Below are 16,238 nucleotides of genomic sequence, written 5' to 3' on the forward strand. Positions count from 1 at the left end.
TATGTTTATATAGCTATAACTTCATTTGTCCATTTCATTCCAACTTGATACCTGAGCTTAAAATATCTGTTTTTTATGTTATTCCAAATTATCTAATTCAGTGCTGTCTTACTTTATGATAAATTACAAAACACCTAAAAATATAAAATGTTACCCACAATCATTGCTACATTTTTTCTGAAATCCAATTTGCATAAGACTGAATCAAATACAACTTGAAGCCAGAGACACTAAATTGATATTTATTTCTCACAAGATTGGAAAGCAGCACAGTAGTGAAGAAATAGCTCTGAACTCAGAGAACCATGAGAGGTTGGTTACAGTCCCAGTTCTGCAAACGTCTCTTTGTGTAGATATGAGAAGCATCACTTAAAGTTGCTGACAATCTATCTTCCTGTTCATTAAAAGACCCCAACTAAATATTCTCTACAGCCACTTAAAAATCTCAGCCATTATAATTTGGGTTTCTACATTTTCACATGGATTTTAGTCTTACAGCTGGTTTTTAAAGCTAAAAAGTATATTTTCATATTCGCCATACGAAAATAGCAAGAGCAGCCACCTTCCCTTTATGTCCATGTGAAATACTTAAGTGCAAAGTAAATATCCACTTAATATCTAAAACAAAACCATCATCTTCCCATTTAACTGAAACCCCACTATCAATGTCCCTGTCTCTGTAATTTGCTTCTCCATTATCATGGTGTCCTCAATGTAAAACCTGACAAGTCATCTCAAATTTATTTTTGAATGACCAAGTCCTATAAATTCTTCATTTGAAGTATGTTTCTTAGGTATCTGTTGGTCTGCTTGTGCTGTTATTAACATAATACCTTAGCTTGGGTAATTTATAACAAACAGAAATTTATTTCTCATTTAGTTCTAGATGCTGGAAAGTACAAGATCAAGGCATTGGTAGCTTCTGTGCCTGGTGAGGGACCTTCCATGATGACATCCCCCCTTTCTTTTCTTTTTTTTTAATTGTTTTGTGTTTTTATTGTAATTTTTTATTATTATTATACTTTACGTTTTAGGGTACATGTGCACAATGTGCAGGTTTGTTACATATGTATACATGTGCCATGTTGGTGTGCTGCACCCATTAACTCATCATTTAGCATTAGGTATATCTCCTAAAGCTATCCCTCCCCCCTCCCCCCACCCCACAACAGTCCGTGGTGTGTGATGTTCCCCTGCCTGTGTCCATGTGTTCTCATTTTTCAATTCCCACCTATGAGTGAGAACATGTGGTGTTTGGTTTTTGTCCTTGCGATAGTTTGCTGAGAATGATGGTTTCCAGATTCATCCATGTCCCTACAAAGGACATGAACTCATCATTTTTTATGGCTGCATAGTATTCCATGGTGTATATGTGCTACATTTTCTTAATCCAGTCCATCATTGTTGGACATTTAGGTTGGTTCCAATTCTTTGCTATTGTGAATAGTGCCGCTATAAACATACATGTGCATGTGTCTTTATAGCAGCATGATTGACATCCCTCCTTTCAAAACAGCACTTTGTTGTTGCTTCTCCCAGAGGGAAAGAACACTGTATCTTTATATATTAGAAAGGTAAGAGGGCACTTGCTTTAACCTTGAACTCTTTTATAAGCATACTAATCCCATTCATGAGGACAGAGGCTTTGTGATACAGTTGTCTACTAACGGCCACATCTGTCAACTCTGTTGCCTTAAGGATTAATTTTTTACAAGAATTGTTCAGGAAACAGCATTATTCAAGCCATAACAGTATTCTTCCATTGCCAATTCTTTCTACCAACTCCCACGTTTGATCATGCTTCAAATATTGTATTATGTTGCAATACTCCTGACTCCATTCATTTTCCAAACAACCCTGTGAAAGCCGCCAACTCAATACTACTTTTGTAATCTTAATTCATTTCATAAAACCCATAATATAACATTTTCATTGTCCCTTCCTTAATTTTTCTTCTTTAAATATCTTAAAATCTTGGGTAAATTAAGCAAAAAACATTTATAACAATGTTCAAATATATGCTAAAGGAATATAGGTATATAGAATATGTGCAACAGTAAAATAGCAAACACACAAATCTATAACATTTACATTAGTTTATAATGCAGATTGTATCCAATATTTATCAATATGCCATGCTCAGAAATTGTTTTAACCCTGTTAGATTTAAATTTAAGATAATTGCTTCATGGTCACTTTCAGAGTGATCAATTCAGTAGGTTTTCAATAGTCTATATACTTTATAAAACTCACTTTCTAAAGAAAGTCTATTGCTTTCAGAATAAAAGAACAAGTAATAGAAATGATTATTTTATTCCAAGAACACTAGAGTTTTTCTCTTTATTTTAAGAACACTAGAGTTTTTCTCTTAATTTTTAAGTGTGTATTAATAATATATCCTGAATGAGAATTATTTCTTTCAACAAATCTAAAACAATTTAGTTTTAAAGTTATGTTCAAAAATATTTAAAAAGAGGTCATTTATTTTATTAATGCTTCAGTAGGGCTCCATGTTCTGAGTCTTTATGGTATAGATAATTTAAATATTGCATTTGTAGGTGATGGAGATTTTAGCGATATATATGCTCAAATTATGCATGTTATAAAGAGTTACAAGTTTTTATGTTAATACATTTTACTTATAAGAACACATGACAGTAACTTCTCAATGTCACCCAAACAAAGTAATAGTATAGAAAATCCTATGGTTGCTTCCAAGGTGGCCAAATACGAACAGCTCTGGTCTGCAGCTCCCAAGGAGATCGTCACAGATGACGAGTGATTTCTGCATTTCCAACCGAGGTTGGAGGCAAAAAAACCCTTCAAAAAAGTCAGTGAATCCAGGATCTGGTTTTTTGAAAAGATCAACAAAATTGATAGACCTCTAGCAAGATTAAGAAATAAGAAAAGAGAGAAGGATCATATAGACACAATAAAAAATGATAAAGGGGATATCACCACTGATCTCACAGAAATACAAACTACCAACAGAGAATACTATAAACACCTCTATGAAATAAACTATAAAATCCAGAAGAAATGGATAAATTCTTTGACACATACACCCTCCCAAGACTAAACCACGAAGAAATTAAATCTCAGAATAGACCAATAACAGATTCTGAAATTGAGGCAATAATTAATAGCCTACCAACCAAAAAAAGTCCAGTACTGGAAGAATTCACAGCCGAATTCTGCCGAAGGTACAAAGAGGAGCTGGTACCATTCCTTCTGAAACTATTCTGATCAATAGAAAAAGAGGGAATCCTCCTTAACTCATTTTATGAGGCCAGCATCATCCTGACCAAAGCCTGGCAGACACACACACACACACACACACACAGACACAAAAGACAATTTTAGGCCAATATCCCTGATGAAAATCTAAGTGAAAATCATTAATAAAATACTGGCAAACTGAATCCAGTAGCACGTAAAAAAGTTTATGCATCATAATCAAGTTGGCTTCATCCCTGGGATGCAAGGCTGATTCAACATATGCAAATCAATAAATGTAATCCGTCACATAAACAGATCCAATTACAAAAAACATGATTATCTCAATAGATGCAGAAAAGGCCTGCGACAAAATTCAACAGCCTTTAATGCTTAAAACACTCAATAAACTAGGTATTGATGGAACGTATCTTTAAATAATGAGAGGTATTTATGACAAACCCACAGCCAATATAATACTAAATGTGCAAAAACTGAAAGCATTCCCTTTGAAAACCAGCACAAGACAAGGATCCCCTCTCTCACCACTCCTATTCAACACAGTATTGGAAGTTCTGGCCAGGGCAATTAGGCAAGAGAAAGCAACAAAGCGTATTCAAATAGGAAGAGAGGAAGTTGAAATGTCTCTGTTTGCAGATGACATGATTGTATATTTAGAAAACCCCATCATCTCAGCCCAAAATCTCCTTAAGCTAATAAGCAACTTCAGCAAAATCTCAGGATACAAAATCAATGTGCAAAAATCACACGCATTCCTATACACCAATAACAGACAAACAGAGAGCCGAATCATGAGTGAACTCCCATTCACAATTGCTACAAAGAGAATAAGATACCTAGAAATACAACTTGCAAGGGATGTGAAGGACCTCCTCAAGGAGAACTACAAACCACTGCTCAAGAAAATGAGAGAGGACACAAACAAATGGAAAAACATTCCATGCTCATGGATAGGAAGAATCAATACCATGAAAATGACCTTACTGCCCAAAGTAATTTATAGATTCAATGGTATTCCCATCAAACTACCACTGACTTTCTTCACAGAATTGGAAAAAGCTACTCTTCATATGAAATCAAAAAACAGCCAACATAGCTAAGACAATCCTGGGCAAGAAGAACAAAGCTGGAGTTATCACCTTACCTGACTTCAACTATATGACAAGGCTACAGTAACCAAAACAGCATGGTACTGGTACCATAACAGATATATAGACCAATGGAATAGAATGGAGGCCTCAGAAATAACACCACACATCTACCACCATCTGATCTTTGACAAACCTGACACACAGAAGCAATGGAGAAAAGATTCCTTATTTAATAAATGGTGTTGGGAAAACTGGATAGCCATATGCAGAAAACTAAATCTGGACCCCTTCCTTACACCTTATAGAAAAATCAACTCAAGATGGGTCAAAGACTTAAACGTAAGACCTAGGACAATAAAAATCCTAGAAGAAAACCTGGACAATACCATTCAGAACATAGACATGGGCAAAGATTTCATGTCTAAAACAGCAAAAGCAATGGCAACAAAAGCCAAAATAGACAAATGAGATCTAATTAAACTAAAGGGCTTCTTCACAGCAAAAGAAACTATCATCAGAGTGGACAGGCACCCTACGGATTGGGAGAAAATTTTTGCAATCTATCCATCTGACAAAGGGCTAATATCCAGAATCTACAAAGAACTTAAACAAATTTACAAGAAAAAAGCAAACAATCCCACCAAAAAATGGACAAAGGATATGAACAGACACTTCTCAAAAGAAGACATTTATGCAGTCAACAGACATATGAAAAAATGCTCATCATCACGTCATCAGAGAAATGCAAATCAAAACCACAATGAGATACGATCTCACGCCAGTTAGAATGGCTATCATTAAAAAGTTAAACAGATGCTGGAGAGATTGTGGAAAAATAGGAATGATTTTACACTGTCGGTGGGAGTGTAAATTAGTTTAACTGCTATGGAAGACAGTGTGGCAATTCCTCAAGGATTTAAAACTAGAAATACCATTTGACCGAGCAATCCCATTACTGGGCATATACCCAAAGGATTATAAATCATTCTACGATAAAGAGACAGGCACACATATGTTTATTGTGGCACTGTTCACAATAGCAAAGACTTGGAGCCAACCCAAATGTCCATCAATGACAGACTGGATTAAGAAAATGTGGTACATATACACCATGGAATACTATGCAGCCATAAAAAAGGATGAGTTCATGTCCTTTGCAGGAACATAGACGAAGCTGGAAGCCATCATTCTCAGTAAACTATCACAATATCAGGAAACCAAACACTGTATGCTCTCACTCATAAGTGAGAGTTGAACAATGAGAACACATGGACACAGGGAGGGGAATATCACACACCAAGGTCTGTGGGGGGTGTGGGGCTAGGGGAAGGATATCATTAGGAGAAATACCTAATGTAGGTTACGGGTTGATGGGTGCAGCAAATCACCATGCCACATGTATACCTACGTAACAAAACTGCACGTTCTGCACATGTAACCCAGAACTTAAAGTATATATATGTGTGTGTGTGTATATATATATATATATATATACACACATATACATAAACTCTAGCATTCTTTTACCTCTTTGCAAATTTTCAATGTATAGCTTTATATTTTTAAGTTATATATGGGCAAATAGTACATATATTTTAGACCTATTGATATAGTACTTCAGGTCCCTGACAATCTGCATTTTGTTTTCAAATATTTTTCTCTGTCTTTCAGATTGGATAATATGTATTATCTATGATCATGTTTACCGACCATTTTTTTTTAGTAATCTCCACTCTGCTATTAATCCCATCAAATTAATTTTTGAATGTTTAGATATTGAAGTTTTTATTTTTAAATTTTTCATTTGGTTATTTTACATAGTTTTCATTTCTCAGCTTAGGATTCCTATCTGTTCTTTGATGATATTCACTAAGCAAGTTGAATCCTTGAATACATTTATAATAGCTGCTTCAAATCATTATTAAAATAGGCCTTCACCTCCAAACAAGATAGAGTAATAGGGACTGGATATATGCTGCATACTGAAATAAATTTTAAATAACTGAAAGAAAATATGTAAGTTTTACAAACACTGGACAAAATAGAATAAAAAATAGTTAAAGTTCCCTTTACAAAAAAAAAAAAAAAAAGAAAAACACCTGATTACTGACTCACATTAAATTCAGGTATAAGAAAGAGGGAAAAACTTTCCATTCTCTGAGGAAGGTCTCCAGACAAAGATTCTCCCAGTCAGGTGAACAGCTGAATCCCAACTTTATGTGGCCCTTGCCACCCACGTGCTCCTGCTAGCCATCTTGTAAAAGTGCTGTCATAATAAACTGCTTCAGCATTAGATGTTGCCTAAAACTCCTAGGATTCATCTTTGACATTAATCAGACAAAAGTCGAGAAGTCACCTCTGGGAAGATTGATTAACCACCACATGAAACCCCTGAGCACTGCAGTTATCAGCAGTCTCATCTCATTTAATGTAGGTAATATAAACACAAAATTAAGAAGTAGAGATTTTCAAATTGAATTATAAAAAAGCAAGTTCCAACTATTTGATGTCTATAGAAACCAAACTTAAATAATAAAGCCACACACATTTAATGGTGAAGAAATGCAAAAAGGCATACCACAATTACATCAAACTAAAGGATGCTAGAAATGCTAACACCAGACAAGGCAGATTTTAGCAAAGAACATTACTGTGGATAAAAAGCTTGCTTTATAATGATAAATTAGGCAATTTATCCAGAGGAATTAATTATCCTAAGGGAGTATGTACCTATAACAGAAATTTGAAATACGTGAAGCATGAACTGAAGGAAGGAAGAAACAGACAAATCCACAATAATTGTTGCAGATTTCAACATCTCTGTCTCAAAAATTGAGAGACCAAGTAGACAGAGATTTGGCAAATTGATGGCCTGGCCAGGGCAATCAGGCAAGAGAAAGCAACGAAGAGTATTCACATAGGAAGAGACGAAGTCAAAATGTCTCTGTTTGCAGATGACATGATTGTGTATTTAGAAAACCCCATTGACTCAGCCCAAAATCTCCTTAAGCTAATAAGCAACTTCAGCAAAATCTCAGGATACAAAATCAACGTGCACAAATCGCAGGCATTCCTATACACCAATAACAGACAAACAGAGAGCCGAATCATGGGCAACACCTACAATCAACTTGACCTAATTGAAATTTTTGCTTTTACTCGACATAAAAAGCATGAAAAATATATTTTATCCTAGTCCACACTGGGTGACTGCTAAGAGAGCCCACGTAGTGGGGAATAAGAGTTCTGTCAATCAAGTTAAAGGACTATGTTTTCTAACCACGGTAGAATTAAGAAATCACCAACAGAAAGATGTCTACAAAATTTTCAAATATTTTAGAACTAGATAACACTTCTAAATTACCTACATATATTAGTGTGCTAGGACTGCCATACAAAACACGACACACTAGTTATCTTAAAAAAAAGAAATTTATTTTTTCACAGTTCTGGAGGCTAGAAGTCTAAGATCAATGTCTTCACAGTTGGTTTCTTCTGAGACCTCTTTCTTTGACTTGCAGATGGCCACCTTCTTGCTGTGTCCTCACAAGGTCTTTCCTCTGTGCAGATGCATCCCTGGTGTTTATACATTACAATTTCCTTTTCTTGTAAGAACACCAGTCAGATTGGAATAGAGCCATATGACTTCATTAACCTTAATTATCACTATAAAGGATCTATTTCCAAATATAGTCACTTTCTGAGACACCAGGGATTCATAGTTCATCATGAGAATTTCAGAAGAACACAATGCAGTCTATACTACTATGTACCTAAGAAGTCCAAAATAAAATTAAAAAGTGCTTTGAACTTAGCAATACATAAGAGGGAATTTATCACACTGAATTCTTATACCTAAAAAGAAAAGACAACTATCTCAGCTTCCACTTTAAGAAAACAGACACAGAATAGACGAAGCCCAAAGTAATCAAAAAAAGAAAATATTAAAAAGCATGTGGCAATCCATAAAATTGAAAACATAAATAATGAAGAAAATCAATTTAGAAATTAAGGTCTGTTATTTGGGAAGATTAATAAATTTTATAAACCTCTCACCCGACCAAGTTTAAAAAAAGGGAAAAGACACAATTTACCAGTATCAGAAATGAGGAGATGCCATTATGATAGATTCTACATATATTAAAAGGATAAGAAGAAAATATTATGAACAAATTTAGGTGAACAAATTCCATAACCGATATAAAATGGCCATATTACTTAAAATATATGAACTAAAAATTCTCACTCAAGAAGAAATAAATAATTTGAATAGGGCTTTAAATTATTAAAGAAAATAAGTTTACAGTTAAAAACCCTTCAACAAATATAGAAACAAAAACTCCCTCAAGACTCAGCTGATTGATATTGAAAACAATATTTGCCAAATAACTAAGAGTGAAATCATTCTAATTCTACACATTTCTTGAAAAGATTGAGGGGGAGGGCATACTTCTTTATTTTATGGTGTCTGCATTACTCTGTTACCTAATAAATACATCAAGAAGATAAATAAAATGTAATCACATTCCAATATGTTTCATCACCACAGATGCAATTATTCTTTTAAGTATAGCTAACAAACCCCACCGATATACAGAAGTATGTACAGTTGGTCCTCATTATTCATGGATTTTATACTTACTAGTTTGCTTACTGGCTAAAATTTATTATCAACCTCATACTTAATACTCTGCTATTACAGTAATTTATAGACATGCACAGAGAGGTCAAAAATATGAGTTACCTGACACTCATATTCTCACCTAAGATAAAATTAAAGTGATGCTCTGCCTTCTTGTTTCTGCTCTCCTAGTGTAAATAAATGTCCTATTATCTGTCTACTTAGTAGTGCAGAATGTTTGCTTTTCTCATCCAATTTTTGTGCATTGTCTTGGTAACTGCTGTTTAAAATGGTCCTGAGTATGGTGCTGAAGTGCTGTCTTGTTTCTTTGTTTTTAAAAAATTTTAAAAATAAATAAGTTCAACTTCTATTATCATCTCATCACCCAGGTAGTGAGCATAATACCCAACAGTTTATTTTTGAACCCTTGTACCTTTCCCTACCTCCCTGTCAGTAGTCCCCAGTGACTACTGTTGACACCTTTATGTCCTTGAGTAAATTCCATCTTATAAGTGATAACATGCAGTATTTGGTTTTCTGTTTCTGCATTAATTTGCTTAGGATAATGGCTTCCAGCTACATCCATATTGCTGCAAAGGACATAATTTTGTTAATTTTTATGCCTGTGCAGGTTTCCATGGTGTACATGTTTCATGTTTTTTTGTCCAGTCCAACATTGATGGGCACTTAGGTTGATTCCATGTCTATGCTATTGTGAATAGCACTGCAATGAACATATGAGTGAATGTGCCTTTTCAGTAGAATGATTTGTTTTACTTTTGATAAATAGCTTGTAATGGGATTGCTGGGTCAAATGGTAGTTCTAAGTTCTTTAAGAAATCCCCAAACTACTTTCTATACTGGCTGAACTAATTTAAATTCCCAACAACAGTTCATAAGTACTCCCTTTTCTCTGTCTATAGCCTTCCTAGCAAATGTTTTGTTTGTCTGTTGTTTCTGATTTTTTAATAACTGCCATTCTGATTGGTGTGAGACCATTCCTCATTGTGGTTTTAATTTGCATTTCACTGATGATTAATGATATTGAGCACCTCTTCATATATTTCTTGGCCACTTGCAGGTCTTCTTTTGAGAAGTGTCTATTCATGTCTTTTGCCTAGTTTTTAATGGAGTAATTTGGTTTTGTTTGTTGAATTGTTTAAGCTCTTTATGGATTGTGAATAATAGTCCTTTGTTGGATGCGCAGTTTGTGAGTATTTCCTTCCTTCTGTAGGTTGCCTGTTTATAATGTTGATAATTTCCTTTGCTCTGTAGAAACTCTTTAGTGTAAGTAGGTCCCACTTGTCAATTTTTGGTTTTGTGAAATTGCTTTTAGTCATAAATTCTTCCTGAAGTCCAATGTCCAGAATGGTGTTTCCTAGGTTATCTCTTAAAAGACACAGAATTGCAAGTTGAATAAGAAAAAAAGACCCCTCCATCCTCTGTCTTGAAGAGACCCATCTCACATGTAATGACACTTATACCTTAAAGTAAATGAGAAAGATCTGTCACACAAATGGAACACAAATTTATGTGGTCTTCTTATATCAGATAAAAAAAGACTAAACCAACAACAGCAAAAAAGCTCAATTAAGGTCATTACATGATAAAGGGTTCAATTCAAAAAGAAGACTTAACTGTCCTAATTATATATCCACCCAATATTGGAGCACCCGGGTCTATGAAACAAGTACTTCTAGACCTACACAAACACTTAGCCACACAATAGTTGTGGGGAACTTCAACACCCCACTGTCTTATTTCTTAATTGCAAAATTGCAAGAAGGCTAATGGAAAATGTGTGTGTGTGTGTGTGTGTGTGTGTGTGTGTGTGTGTGTGTGTGTTAGATAAGCTTCATTAAAGTTATGGTGTTGACAGTCATAATTTTAATTTTAATTTTAATGAACCCACAATATTGATTAAGCAAAGTGGCCTTAAACGGAAACACATGAAAAACAAGGCTATGTACTGATTGGTCAATGAAAATGTTGCTCCCAGTGGCATATGAGAAGCTAAATCTGTATTTCCTCTAAAAACAATGAGTCAGTCTTTGATAACTCAATATTCACACTGACTTTATAGAACATAACCACCAAAATAAACTCTATATTTTTACCAACTGGATATTATCTCATGAGTGCTGTAGGAGATCTGTCAGAGTGGTGGGAGAAGCTGCAGGGAAAGGAGCAGGCCTTCTGAAAGGTTGGAAGGCTCTGCATAGCTTCAGGGGAGAATAAGCTGAAGGCAGCTGGTCTCTTACCCTGAGGCAGAGAGCGAGGAATAGGTACAAGAAAATGTGGGGGAATTTTTTGTAAACAGGCTTGTTTACTTACGTTGTCTGAATTATCCACGTGCAAGACTGCTCCCTGAATGGAAGAACAATAATGTTAATTACCCACAGATTGTGTTGGCTCCAGGTTTTTGGCATTATGTCTGTACTGAATAAAAGTAAGCAACGTCAGCTGTTCGAGACTGCTCACTCTTCGGCCATTAGTGCCTGGCAGTCCCCTAGCTGCTTTTACACTACATACCTGTGTCTGAGTACTCCTTTCATCCATCACTCGGCTGGGGTCTGCGGGACGGACCCAGCAGATGGTGCCCTGTGTGAGGAATCCTGCAACGGATTTTGACAGAACCCTCAAAAACAAAGGTGAAGAGACTGCATAGTCAGTAAATAATTGGTGCCTGCTCATGACTTTCAAGTTCAAGGGAATATTCAAGATAGGGATTCATCATGGGACAACAGTTATCAGCTCAACAGCAACAGTATATAAAAGTATTGAAACAGTTGCTTAAAGCTAGTGGAGCCTTTGTTTCACAGGCTCAGTTAAGGGACCTAATGCAAACTGTTGTTTTTCATAACTCATGGTTCCCAGAAGAAAGCACACTAGACCTAGAGCTCTGGGAGCAAGTGGGGAGAAATCTTAAACAACATCATGCACAAGGGCAATGGGGCCCAGTAATATATTTAATGTTGTGGGCATTAGTCAGGGATGCTTTGGCCTGGCTCTACAAAGAAGAGCCTAAAAAGGGAAGGGAGGAGGAACCATAACCTACCTTACTGCCTTTTCCTCCTCCCTCAGCCCCGCTGTTACCAGGTAAAGATACAAAAGAGGAAATGGAGGTTTTACCAGAGCCCCCTCCTCCAATAAATCGGAAAAAAGACAAGGGATACACTACAGTTATGGGACCCTGTCTTAGGCAAGCAGCATTACAAGGGGAGCTCTTGGTCTGCCCAGTGATGCAAGATCAACAAAGCAATCTAGTATATGAACCCATTACTTTCAACACTTACAAAGAAATAAGAAAAGGCATTAGAAAAAATGGAGCCACTATCCCATTTGCAAAAGGATTAATTGAGGTGAGGCCATAGCAGAAAACTTCCATATGACCCCTTTCTATTACTGGCCACAATTCCTCCCCTACCCCTAACACGCTCTTTCAAAATCCTATTTGGGTAGAATAGTGGCCTTTAAAGGGAGATAAATTACAGTGAGCCCATAAATTACAGAGGAACAATTAAAAGCTAGCCATATAGAACCATCAAACAGCCCTTGGAATTCGCCCATTTTCACCATTCCCAAAAAGTCTGATAAATGGAGACTTTTGCATGACTTACATGCTATCAATGCTAATTTGCAACCTATGGGGCTCCTTCAACAGGAGCTCCCTTCCCTTGCAGTGATTCCTCAAGATTGGCCTGTAGTCATTATTGGCTTAAAAGACTGCTTTTATACTATTCCCCTCTCAAAGCAAGACAGAGAAAAATTTGTGTTTACAATATCAGCCATCAATAATGAAAGGCCAGCTTGCCGATTTCATTGGAAAGTACTTCCTCAAGGAATGCCAGACAGTCCTACCATGTGTCAGTATCATGCAAATCAGGCTTTGCTCCCCAGTAGAAAAGAATTTCCTAATTGCAAGATCATCCATTATCTGAATGATGTCTTACTGGCAGCTCCAACAGAGCAAATACTTTTGAGTATTTGGGAGGGGTTGACATACCCCCAGTGGCGTTCCTTAGTAACAGCACACATTGGACTGAGGTGCCAAGTAACGCTACATACCACTCTGTGATTGGAAAAGAATATTACTGATTATGCTAATGTTTGTCTTATGTTATTTACTAATTCTAGGATGCAAAGCCAGAACATGAGTTGTAACTGCTAAGCCTGTCAAACCTGTTGCTGGACACATCTGCACTCTTGAATCAAAAAACCTGATGCAAAAAACAGAAAAGGGGGAGATGTAGGAGATTTGTCAGAGTGGTGAGAGCAGCTACAGGGAAAGGAGTAGGCCTTTTGAAAGGTTGGAAGGCTCTGCATAACTTTGGTGGAGAATAAGCTGAAGGCAGCTGTTCTCTTACCCTGAGGCAGAGGGTGAGGGATAGGTACAAGGAAGTGTTGGGGAACAGGCTTGTTTACTTATTTTGTCTGGAAACCAACCTTTGATCATCCCTGCATGAGACTGCTACATGAATGGGGGGACAGTAATGTTAATTACTCACAGATTGTGTTGGCTCCAGGCTTTCAGCGTTATGTCTGTACTGAATCAAAGCAAGCAACTTCAGCTGTTCAAGACTGCTCACTCTTCAGCCATTAGTGCCAGGCAGTCCCCTAGCTGCTCTTACACTGCATACCTGTGTGTGAGTACTCCTTTCATCCGTCGCTCAACCAGGGCCTGTGGGACGGACCCGGCAGAATGCAAGGTTGGCTTACCATTTAAAAATAACCCTCTGCAATATACCACATTGGCAGATTGAAAAAAATCTGTATGATCATCTTTGCAATGCAGTTGATCTAATATCCATTTCTGATTTTAAAAAAAGAGCACAAACAAAAAAAAAACACAAAAGCCCTCAGCAGACTTAAATAGAAGTAAATTTTTTCAAGCTATGAAAAAAACTGTTAACAACATATTTGATAAAAGCTAAATATTTTTCAACTAACAGATACAAGGCATGAAAATTTACTGTAAATATTTTTTATATTGTATTAGAGATTCTAGCCATTGCAATAAACCAAAGAAAAAATGTAAAAACTACAGATTTAGAGAGAACAAGTAAAAAACTATTTACAGATTGCAAAATCACCTATATAAAAAAATCCATTGGAATTGGCCAAAAATATTTAATGAATTCAGAAAAGTTGCAAGGTATACCATCAATAAATGGAAAAATATTGCTTATATACTAGCAATGAACAATTGGAGGCTGAAATTTGAAGACACCAATTATAATAGCTTTACAAATATCTAATATTTAGGGATATATTCAAAAAAGTGTAAAATATCTGTGTACTGAAAGCTACAGAACAGTCATAAGGAAAATTAAAGAGGACCTATTTAATAAAAGATGTGTCATACCATATTAATAGATCAGAAAGCTCAATATTACTCATATGTGAAATCTCCAAAATTTGTTGTATAAATTTAGTGCAATCCCAATTAAAGTTTAAACTGGCTTTTTTTTTTTTTAACTAGAAACTGGTAAGCTAAATTTTAAAATTTATGTAAATATTAGAACAGCCAACATAGTTTTTAAAAGGAGGAATAAATGCTGATGATTTATACTACTTGACTTTATATTTATTATTATATAAAGCTACACTAATAAAGGTATTGGTATTGGCATCAACATAAACATATAAATTAAGGGTACAAAATAGATAATCCAATAATACACTTAATGGTCAATTGATTTTTGACAAATTTTAATGACAATTTAGCCTTTAGAAACGAATGTCTTTTGACAAATCGTACTGGAACAATTGGATATGTATATGCAAAAATAAAATTCAATCCACATCTCACATTGTGTACAAAACTTAGTGCAAAATAGATCTATAGTTCTTACTCTTAAAACGTAAAACCATAAAATTTATACAAAATCAGAGCAAAACTGTGGGCAAAAGTCCATTTACAGACTAAGATCAAATATTTACAACTCACAAGTGATAACAAATTTGTATACAGAATATATAAGGAGACTTTCAAAACTTAGCAAAAAAAAAAAGGCTTAGTGAGCTTAGTGATAGAAAACCAAACAAAAGATGCAAGAAATGGGCAAACGATTTAAGCAGGCACTTCTTAAAAGAAGATATACAGATGGCAAAAAAGCACATAGAATCATGCTTGTCACCTTAGTCATTAAGCAAATGAAATAAGACCACAGGCTGGGCATGGTGGCTCACGCCTGTAATCCCAGCACTTTGGGAGGACGAGGCGGGTGGATCACCTCAGGTCAACAGTTTGAGACCAGCCTGGCCAACATGGTGAAACTCCATCTCTACAAAAATACAAAAATTAGCTGGGCGTGATGGAGGGTGCCTGTAATCCTAGCTGCTCAGGAGGCTGAGATGGGAAAATGGCGTGAACCCGGGAGGCGGAGTTAGCAGTGAGCTGAGATCGCGCCATTGCACTGCAGCCTGGTCAACAGAGCGAAACTCCTTCTCAAAAAAACGAAAAAACAAAACAAAACAAAACACAATTATCTATTACTATGCATATAATAGAATGACTAAAATTAGAGAGTGACTACATCAAATGTTGGTAAGTTGTGCAAAAACTGAAATATCATGCAATGCTGGTTATAATTAAAATGCTATAATTTATTTGGAAAACAGCTTGGCAGGTTCTCTTTCAAACCTACATCTACCATGTGACTCCAAAATTCCACACCTAAATATTTATCCAAGAGACATAAAAGTATATTTTTATATAATAAGGTGTATGCAAATGTCTCCAGTAGCTTTATTTGCAATAGACAAAAGATGGAAACAACACAGATGTCCATCAATGTGTGAAAAAATATACATATTGTGGTGTGTATAATACGTATGTGTGTGTATGATGGAATATTTATTAATATATATTTATTTATAATTAATAAAATTGGCACAGAAAGTAACAGGAGTGAATCTCAAAATAATTAAGATGAGCAAAAACAAAAAAATAATTCATGTGTTAACCACCCTTACAATTCCAGACTTTGTAAACATAGGGTGATCAAAAGCAGATTGGTGGTTCTCTGAAAATGGGGATTTTGGAGAAACAAAAAGGAGGGATTGCAAGAGGGTACGAAGATATGTCACAACTTAGCAAGTTGTGTAACTTACTATGTGCAGTTTTTAATGTCAATTATACCTAAGTAAAGCTGTTACAGATTCTTTGATGAGGCAAAGCAGGCTTACCAAAAAAATATTCAGTATGATTCTATTGACTTGAAATTCAAAAGCAGGCAAAATAATGGTTGTCTCTCCTGGGAGGGTGTAAGGCCAGGAATTAATGG

At 35.7% G+C, this 16,238-nt stretch overlaps 1 pseudogene; it reads right to left on the minus strand.

Annotated features, from left to right (window-relative positions):
- LOC129532874 (uncharacterized) overlaps positions 1–16,238 on the minus strand; it is a 139,968-nt pseudogene that overhangs the window by 116,671 nt on the left and 7,059 nt on the right.

This window comes from Gorilla gorilla, chromosome 3 (assembly GCF_029281585.2).
Source record: "Gorilla gorilla gorilla isolate KB3781 chromosome 3, NHGRI_mGorGor1-v2.1_pri, whole genome shotgun sequence".
NCBI lineage: Eukaryota > Metazoa > Chordata > Mammalia > Primates > Hominidae > Gorilla > Gorilla gorilla.